Source organism: Colias croceus, chromosome 7, assembly GCF_905220415.1.
Source record: "Colias croceus chromosome 7, ilColCroc2.1".
Classification (NCBI taxonomy): domain Eukaryota; kingdom Metazoa; phylum Arthropoda; class Insecta; order Lepidoptera; family Pieridae; genus Colias; species Colias croceus.
Window position 1 is genome coordinate 9980242 of NC_059543.1, and position 11331 is coordinate 9991572.

Here is an 11331-nt window from a genome sequence, read left to right on the forward strand (position 1 = left end):
GTTTTGTTTAGTGTATCTATCAGTTAAAATGGTAAATAACATAAGAAAATATGTATACTAAAACGTGGTTAGGATATAGAATGAGAGATGAGGGACATTATCAGCAATTAATGGTGAAATAAACCCTAAGGGGTTGTCCATTAATCACGTGAGGCTCGAAAGGGGGGGAGGGGTCCATCAAAACATCACGAAATATCACAAGGGGGAGGGGGGGTAAAGTAATATATCACGTGTATTTATTTTTTCGGCAAACGCGCGATACTCAACCGGCGTTACATCTATTTATTTTTAGTCAAACGCGTACAACTTTTTCGCATTTCTTTCATTATTTTTATGTCATTCAAAAACAAACTGCAGTCTTCCTGTCTACCTCTGAACGTTTACTATAGTAGTCTTAAAAATAAAATTAGATGATACTTATACCAGTATTTTTTTATAAATAAAAAATGGATTCTTTGCAGGTACGAAAAAATACACGTGATATAGGGGGGAGGGGGGAGGGGTAGTCTTAAACCTCACCACGTATCACCAAAGGGGAGGGGGGGTCAAAAAATACCAAAAAAACATCACGTGATTAATGTATGGCCCCTAAGGTGTGGTGACCCTAAGAACATAATATAGGTAGGTACAGGTACAGTTTAAAATTTAAAGAGATGACCACTGATTTTATACCAATTGCGATGTACCTATTGTCCGAATTTACCTATTTTATGTGGCACTTTTTGGCTAAAAAGCGACTAGGTAATTCTCTTCGTTCATGAATTAATTCTACGATTCAAATGAATCACCTTGGACTTGGATATTCCTATAGGTATAGTACCTATATAGTTCCTGAAAACATTACAATTATGTATGTTTTATGTTTATAAAATGATATATTATCGTAATAATTTATTCTCTTTAATAATTCTTTACATCACAATGATTTTAAGGAAAAAGACTGAGTATCATGCTCTCGACAATCTCAGAGTGGGTTCACGAAATAAGTATATACGTACCTAAGTACTTATTTATATAACAATTTTTATCAGAACTAATTCAAATTATCATACTTATATTTCTTACGATAATTCAGCCACAATAACGGACACGTGTCTGTTTGCATGTCGTGACCTCAGGGATCACTAATCATTCATTAGTGAGATAACAGGAATGACCATGTCTCTTAAATCACTTTTGCAGCGTACCTATTGCGTAATAAATTAATAAGGCGAAGTAGGTACTTTAAATAGGAGGCATTTCTGTCGTCATATAAACATATCCTAGACAGACGCACAGACAAGCCATGTATTTCAGAAGGTTCATTGAGGATTTTGGTTTAAATATATTAGTGAAACATTCCCAGCATTGGGACTGGGAAAAAAATATATGGGTTAATGATGATAACTTCCCTTACTAAATGACTTTGATGTTCAGAATTCGAACCAACATTTCTATTAGTTATAGCTATTACTAGCTTCCGCCCGCGACTCCGTCCGCGCGGATGTCGGTCGTCGCGTGGATGGTTTATATTTTCTCCATTTTGAGTAACTCTGAAAATGACATAAAATATATCTATTAGACCCAAATACGGCTAGGCCTATAATGATACGCAACGTGTGTTCGCGGTTCTACGGAACAACGTCTATGGATAAAACTGAAAAATTAAGATTAATTTTTTTCTACGTATTTTTCCAGGATAAAAAGTATCCTATTTTACGCCCAGGATAATAAGGTATAATTATACCAAGTTTCATCGAAATCGAACCGGTAGTTTTCACGTGATGTCTTCACATACAGACAGACAGACAGACAGACAGACAGACAGACAGACAAAAATTTTTTTAATCACATATTTGGGTTGGGATCGATCCAGTAACACCCCCTGCTATTTATTTTTTTAATATTTTCAATGTACAGAATTGACCCTTCTACAGATTTATTATATGTATAGATGTAGGGATCTATATTTAGATTAGATACGAAGTTTTTTGATCTATAGCTAACGCTATACTACAATAATTTTATTTATAGGTTAGGTATTATAGCAAATAAGTCCGTAGTTTTGAACACGAATTTGCATACTTTTGTGATTTACATTTTACACACCACTTTTGTTTTGTTCGTCTGTTTATAACATGTTTATAACGTGTACGGTGTAATTAATCTGTAAAAGGCCTGAATGGATTTTGACTTGGTCACTTTGTAATGCTATGCCTAAATTTAATATTTTTATGGTACATTGCAACCTTAATCTTTTATCAATTATCTTATATTACCTACAATAATATTAAAATATTTTTAATAAACATCATATTATTTACCAACATTTCTTCTGAAAGAATATAAAAAATTTTAAGAACGACATCTGAACTAGGTACCTACAATATAATTAAATAGGCATGGATAAGGTCTTGAAAAGTTGTTAGACAATTGTCTTTACTTTTGTAATGATTCGAACTTTGTAACGGATTTAAATTTTAAATTCAATGAATATGTGTTTTAAATTATGTATTGTTATGCACAGAGTTTAAATTTCAAAATAAGATGTGAAAGGTTAAAGAAAGTGACATTGAGTGTGGATATTTAGTTATTCGTAAATTAATTACCTACCTATTATAGGTTGATTGATCATCAAAGCGTGACAAATAAATTAACATTTTTTATTTACATTTAAATGCGGAATTTATTTCTTGATAAATAAGCGATCAAGTAATTTATTGTTGTAACAATTATTTAAAAAATACCTAGTTATATATCCTACTTACGTACATATGCTTGATAAGTTACGGAGATAATATTGATAAAAAGTTGTATAATGTTAAGTAACAATTAAAAATTATAAATTCATCATGTACTTACACTTTTATAGAGGTTTTCAATTCGTTTTATTTTTTTTTTCCTGAATTTTCTGGAACATTTAAATTGTAGGTATCTAGAATAATATAGGTATGTAAAATTTAATGCACAATGCCATTTGTATAGTTACATGATGATCTAAGAAGATAAAAATATGTAACGTAAAACATTCAATACCTATAACAAAACGGAAATGACCCTGATCCCTATTAGAATTTGAAAAGACATTATGTTTGAAGACACCAATGCTTGTAAGATCAGATTATCTGTATGTAATATCAACATACCAGAAAGTTCGACAAATATTCAGTCAAAAGTCATAGTGATAAAGCACCGGACTTATTTTTTACTTGACTTCCTTATTTAGGTATAATTTGCAACTGAAGTACCTAGTTAAACCATCTAGCGCTGTTTTTTCGTTTCATACAATACAAACATAATATAGTGTAATGTAATACATTATGTAGAGTCCTAGAGAGCTACAAAAAGAAGCTTATACATAATAAAAAAACAAAAGACGTGGCTGCGATTTTGATGAACTATACGTGCTTATAAGCCAATGTAATTTGAAGATTTGCATCCAAATTTTATTAAAAAGCTTTTACAGCTTAAAAACATCACCTAGATAAATCTTGAAAACATATGGGTAATACTAGGTGTTACGTCGTTACTATTTATTTTAACTCTATGTAACTACATAATAGTTAATTTTAAGTGATTTTTAAACAATGATCTTTAAATTATTATTCATATTAATTTAGTCATTTAATAAAGTAAATAATTTAACCTTTAAGTAGTTTACATAAATAAAGATTGGTTAATTAAGCATATTAACATCTTTTGTGTTTATTGATAACCTTAAAATAATCTTATTTTTGTGCAATTCGCTACGTATATTAAAACAGTGGCTTAAGTACATACTTATGAAACAATAATTTGGACTAAAATATTAACGGCATAAATATGTACCTATACATAATATAGGTATACACCGATCATACATTCATTTCTCTTAATATTTATTATATATCAGCTTGGTAATATATTTAATAAATAATAATAACTTCAAAGTAAACATAGATTGCGTGAGTCAGAAAAATAGATATTATGCTTAGATACTGTGATAAAGACTCAACAACACGTACATCTAGTCAACAAGTGTATTTTTGGTCCATTTTATTTTTCAGGAGTTGCCGAAAAGTATGATTGGGCTTTGAGGTGTCATTTGATTCAGAATATTATGCTTTTGAATAAATACGGCTTGCAAAAATAACTAAAGTTACAGTTAGTACTTACTTAGTTCGTAAATATTTAAAAAAAATACAAAATAACTAGCGGTTCGCCCCGGCTTCGCCCGTGGTACCTACATGTTTACGTTTTTTTTCATAAAAACTATCCTATCTCTCAAGTTGGATCGAATTGTACATGGTGTGCGAATTTTATTATGATCGGTTAACTGGTTTAGGAGTCCATTGAGGACAAACATTGTGACACGAGATTTATATATATTAAGAAGATAATAATCAAAAATAATAAAAGGAAATTAAAAAAAATGTATTTAAAAAAATGGAGGTTCGCTTGCAATATTGCTGAAGTCATTAACAATCACCGAAAAGGGGGTTTAGTTTATTGCAAATATATAGAAAGTATTAACCCTAGAACACTAGCCTTATTTTTCGACGTTTAATACTATTACCTACTAACCTTCGTCGTTTCGACTACCTACGCTGTTTATTAGAGGGGATTTAGGGATTTAATTAAAAAAATATATTTGTAGTTATGTTTTTGAAGTGAAACTTCTTTATCGGGGTTGGAAAAAAATTATGTGCAACATTTTTTCGTTACGCGTGACATTTTTTCGTTACGCGCCATCTTTTTCTTATCATTACCACGCGTGATTCAACGTACTTACTTCTGTAAAGTTGCATACCTATAGTAAATTATTTTTTGAAAAATAAGGTCATAAAGAAGTTTAACTTCTTACGTGTGTACACGCGCACATTTTTTTATTTTAGGAAAACCTATTAATCTAGGTACATATAGAAATATTAAAATATTTATTTTAACATATTTTTAATTCAAACAGTAATCAAAATGAGATCATAGTGTTCACGCTTTAAGAACTTTCTTAAAAATTTTGATAAATACCGTACATATTGCTCGAAATAAACCATTAATAACAAAAATAATATCAGAAAAATTAATTAAAATTATAATTTTGATGATAGCTTAGGAACTAAAACATTTGTGACACACATAAAGTTTGTGTTCCCCACACAACGATTAAATTTAGTTTACCTATAGGTACTTTACGGAGGGACATGTACCAAATTGAAGTTAGGTAATGCATATTTTATATCACACTACAAGAGAAAAACAACGATTCTTAAAATTAATAATTTCAAACAACATCCTATCTCTAAATGCTTACGTAATGTCGTCATAATCTTAAATCAATGTTTTCTTTTTATTGCTTTGTTTTTTAGAGTATTTTGCTTTTGCTAAAAGTTATCATAATATTATTTTAAGATTAATTGTAATCTCAGAGCAGAGGTCAATTCGTATCCTGAACTATAAAATTATGCAAATAGATATGTTGCCAGGAATGTGGGTTTAATAATAATTTTACAGCACTAGGGTACATGAAAAAGGTTCAGAATTTAAGCAACCTTCTAAGTTCTATCAGCTTTAAGCTCAATATAATATTAATTTTGCGAAAGCATTAAGAAAATCACCGATTTAAAATTCAAGATTGAAATTAAATTTGTCTGTTAAAAAATATTAATACCTACTTACATAATAGTTATTAATGATAATATACAGTATTATTTAAAATCATTACTATCGTTATAGTTAATTATAAACAACTTGGATGGAATCTGTAAGAAGGAATATTATTTCTCGCTTTTGCATCATTTTTCAGTTTAAGTATATTATCTGTGCTGCTACGCTCCTATCGAAGCGTGCTGTATGATGCTATCCAATACAAAAATAATTTCAATTCGAACAAGTTACTAAAACCAGCTCACAAAGTTATGCTGATATTCCTAAAGGAACATTAAGATTTAAAGAAAAAACTTATTTTCGCCGAGGAAACCGCAGTACTACAGCTTGTCATATTTATATGAGTCCGTATGACGAACAAGTCTTGTAGCTATAACTTGTGAACATTTAGAAGTTATTAGATCAGTAACAGTTTAATTAAATTTTATACGCTTCTCACGATTAGAACTTTACGCTTTGACACACATAATGTAATAAAGAACAAAACTAATGAAATTTAAAACAATGGAAACCTTTATTTATATTTCGTCATGTTATTGACGTTTGAGTGAGAATCAATATTGTCAATAATTAAAAATCGATATTTTTTATCAAGGTTGTTAACAAAAAGTTAAAGTTTATCATACAACGCGGTGGCAATATGATATCTTTACTTCCCAATGGAGTAGCAAAATCGACACATATAATAATTTAATTAGAACACGTGATAATCAGTTTTAACGATAAATTTATTGAGTATTATGAGTGAGTTTGCGATGATAATAATGACAGCTTAGAATCACTGGATATAAAGATAGAAAGAGAAAACGTTTTTAGAGCCTTATAAATGTAGAATAATATACAGAATAGTTATTATATAAACTCAGTTTCTATATCAAATACAACAACAACGACAAGCCGTAATAAACTATATATAATACTAGCTTTCCGCCCGCGGCTTCGCCCGCGTTTTCAAAGAAAAACCCGCATAGTTCCCGTTCCCGTGGGATTTCAGGGATAAAACCTAGCCTATGTTACTCGTGGATAATGTAGCTTTCGAATGGTGAAAGAATTTTTCAAATCTGCCAAGTAGTTTCGGAGCCTATTCAATTCATACAAACAAACAAACAAACAAAAAATCAAACCTTTCCTCTTTATAATATTTGTATAGACTAGCTTCCGCCCGCGACTACGTCCGCGCGGATGTCGGTCTTCGCGTGGATGGTTTATTTTGAGTAACTCTGACAATGACATCTTATAAATATCTATTGGACCCAAATACGGCTAGGCCTATAATAATACGCAACGATAAAACTGAAAAATTAAGATTAATTTTTTTCTACGTATTTTTCCAGGATAAAAAGTATCCTATTTTACGCCCAGGGTAATAAGGTATAATTATACTAAGTTTCATCGAAATCGAACCATTAGTTTTCACGTGATGTCTTCACATACAGACAGATCGACAAAATTTTTTAATCACATATTTGGGTTTGGTATCGATGCAGTAACACTGTTAGTTAGTTAAGTAGTTATTTTTTCAATATTTTCAATGTACAGAATTGACCCTTCTACAGATTTATTATATGTATAGATATGCCCAGTCATAACTTTTAATCCTTGTTCGATAAGTAGGTAATTAAAGTGTTGTTTTTTTTTTATTTGATACCTTTGGTATTTAGTTGTGAGAACACTAGTGTTAAAAAGCACATTAAAAGTCTGCAGCATCCCTCTTTAAAGAAAATTAAATGGCTGTGATTAAAAAAATCCGATTGTGTCCCGTCATTTATTAGGTTATACACTTATAAAAGTAGATACAAATAAATATAACTAAGTGTTTAATTTTATTATTTAAAACATGTTGAAGGCAGCATGACTTAGCATGTAAAAAATATTTTATATTAATCTATACTATAGTCCTACCTACATGTTCCGGTTGCTGGCAATTGCAGTAAATAAATTTTCTGCAATCACTTTATGTACCTACTATAAAATATTGTGAATCAATTTACTAGCAAAAGCAAGTCATTCCGTGAACTGACGTCATATTGCTTTTTAGCTACTACTTAATATTAAGTATTCAGTCATCAGTGTTTGTGACTTTCTTATCAGTATATATGATCAAAAAGAGGAAATATTGATAATAATTATATACAGTGGTGGTCATATAATTAAGAACGCTGAAACAAAGGGAAGATTTTTTCAGACTAAGATGTTATGCATCTTAGTCTGAAAAAATCTTCCTTAATTTCATGTAATTATTTTTATTTTGCTCGATATAGAAATTATTTTCCAATTAATCACTGTATTCATTAATACACGTGATTAGCCTGAAAATTAATACACAAACTTTTTACACTACTTCTAAACATAGTATTCCTATTTACGGGCTGGTCACGTAATTAAGAACGCTAAATAGTTTATACTTTTATTCAAATTGAAATAAGTAGTGAACACTCGACTCGATTTGTGGTTGTAGGTTACTGTTTGTATAATTTTGGCGCCATTAAGTGATGCAAAAGATTAAAAGTGATTACTTCTTATTAAAAAAATAAAAGTTTTGATAAATCTACTAGGGAAGTTATAATAATTCTTCGCGGGAAGAATTAGTCTTATAAAAATATAACTTATCATCTGCAATGTTCAAAAACTATGGTTTTCCACGCCATAAGACATTTTGATACGTAAAACAACTTCGGATGTCTCACGTATGCCAAGACAGAGAAAAACAACTCCTCGAGATGACCGAAACATCGTCCGTATGGATGAGCTGAGAAAAGAATATTTCGGGGAAAATAACCCTTCAGCAATCTCAGCACGCACTATTCGAAGACGTTTGGTAGAAGAAAAATTGCATTGTCGGATAGCAAGAAAAGTACCCATGTTGAAACTTTGTCACAGGCAAGCCCGGCTTAGATTTGCAAGAAAATATGAACACTGGACTGTGCGAAATTGGAAATATGTTTTATGTCTGACGAAACGAAAATAAACAAAGTATGTTCCGACGGAAAACGTTATCTTCGACGTCCTCCAAATACAGAATTCGACCCTAAGTACCTACACGAAAGTTACATTAAAGCAAGGTGGTGGAAATGTGAAAATTTGGGGGTGCTTTTCTGGACATGGTGTTGAACCTGTAAAGTTGATAGAAGGTAACATGGATCAATTCCAATATAAAAATATACTGGAAGAAACAATGCAACCTTATGCTGAAGAAGTTCTACCGGTTATTTGGACATTCCAGCATGACAATGACCCAGCACACTGCACACACTGTAAAGGAATTTCTAACAGCGCCGTCAGTTTCTGTTTTGGACTGGCCAGCTGACCTAACCTAAACCCAATCTGACCTAAACCCAATAAAGAATCTGTGGTTCGAAGAATAGAAAAAGGTTTCAAATACATAGAGTCAATACCTCGCCGGTGTAAAGCAGTAATAAAAAGCCGTGGACATGCTATTAAATATTATTTTTAGTTAAAAATGTATTAACTTGCTTTATAAATTTTTCGCGCTACGTATTATTGTAAATTTTTAAATGAAAGTGTCATACAAAACAATTCCCGAGCAGATAAATTAATCGTTCTTAATTATTTGTCCAGCTTCACTGTTATTTGAATGTGTTGCTTTGGTAAAATAAATTATTTTTGAAAAAAAAAAATTGTTTGCGATTTTATTATTTATTCTTACACATAGTTGGTCTATTAATGTGGCTATTTTATGACATAACTAGTTGCTTCTCAGAAGGTGCACATCAGCTCTGTGTATGATATTATTTAAATAAAAATTTCTAGTACTTCAAATCGTTCTTAATTATATGACCACAACTATATATATTTTTTTGTGTGGTGTCTCTCAATGTTAGCCAGAAGGGCTTCTACATTTTTACGCGGACGCGGGGGTGAACTGAAGGTTCACCCCGCATAGCGACATGGGCAAGGGGATTGACGGGGATCTCGAACCTCGGCTTGGGCTGTCGCTTGAGTGGAGGAGGCCGGAAGGGCCCTAGTCGGACGGGAATAATTATATAGTACCTATATCACTTAGAAATTAAAGATTTTTAACGGATTTTTAAAACGATTTATTATCCGAAAATCCTTAATTTCTAAATGTAATACTTACTCGCGTAAAATCAAACACTAGAAAATACTAGTGAATACTATGACTTTTAAAACTTACATAGATATAATATTATCTAGATATGACTTAACTACCTACTATACTCACTTATTGTGGGATATCTATAGACTATAGGTTAAAGATATTTATATTGTCATACCTATCAATTAAGTATGTCAATTACACGTTCTAGTCTACATGCCATGCAATTAATTAGATTAACGGAATACTAGGTACCTATATATATTAGTGTCATAAACCATAATCCACTTAATAATTATAATAATTATTAATCAAGTAAATCAATATCAATTTATACTCCTTACGTCACAATAAATATATCTTACCGTGCACAAATATTTTTAATAAATGAAATTATACATGAAAATTTGAAAATCAAACTCGCTTCGCGCCGTTCCCCACTGCTTTTTGGCAATATGTTCTACTCATGTTCTACTACTAGTTAGTATAATGTCCATTAAAATAACTGAATCTGCAATAAAAAGTATCAAAATATCAATAAGTATAGGAAATAATAAAAACAAATAAATTTTCACATATTATGTAAGTACATACAAAATTTTCCAATACAAAAATGTACTTACATAATAACGGTTTTTAAGCCAAAATATTATGTTTCTGCGCAAACGCTTCATGAAATTTAGCAACAGATAAAAAATTATGTAATCAACATAAACTATTGCGAATTTTGAGAAGTGACTAAATAAATAATTATTATTTCACGTACCTACCCATCGTTTTATAGAGTCACGTCACAGGCTGCGGTAAGGTAAAGAATCGTCATCTTTTGAATTTGCCGGGTTTTTTTGAGCTAGATAAAGTGTCCATGATGTTAATCTAGAATCTAGATTATGTATCTATAATGCAAAATCTCTATACCAAATTTCTTATAGAATCGATCAGTTGAGTTTGCATGAAAAAGTATAACGATCAATCCACCCATGCTCCCGGCTCCGTGAATCCGTGATGCTTCTCACTTTCGTAGAAACTATTTTCGTTTTGAAGCAAGTCATATTATAAAAATGTAACAGCTAAGTACATATCTTTTAAGATTACTTCAGATATCAATATTTAGTAAACATAAAATATTATCTGGTTTATGCTGAATTGTTATTGATTCGATTAAAGTATTTAACAAGAGATTGTCATAATAATTATCAATGAACTTTCACATTAACCGTTCCTCTTTATTTTATATAGTACAGAAGCTGAATAATACATTTAGTAACGACATTTTTTTACACATTAACATACATAACTAAGTACATACCTATCATTTATGTACACATGTTCGACGTACAGTACGTAACTAGGTAGGTACGTAGACGACGTACCTAAGTACGACGTAACTATTTATTAATCTTTGATACAAAAAACTCTGTTTATAGTTTATCAATAGAAAGTCAATGCTACGTTCTTATTTTATGAAGGTAAGTACATATAAAATATACATAGATTGTATTTACCTATATTTTGTCTTATTCTGAAATCTGTTCAGTGGTTTTATACATAACTACATAAGTAGTTACATACATCTATACACACATATATTTTTACAAAATTTTTGTCTAAAATATTAGGAGGAACTAGAA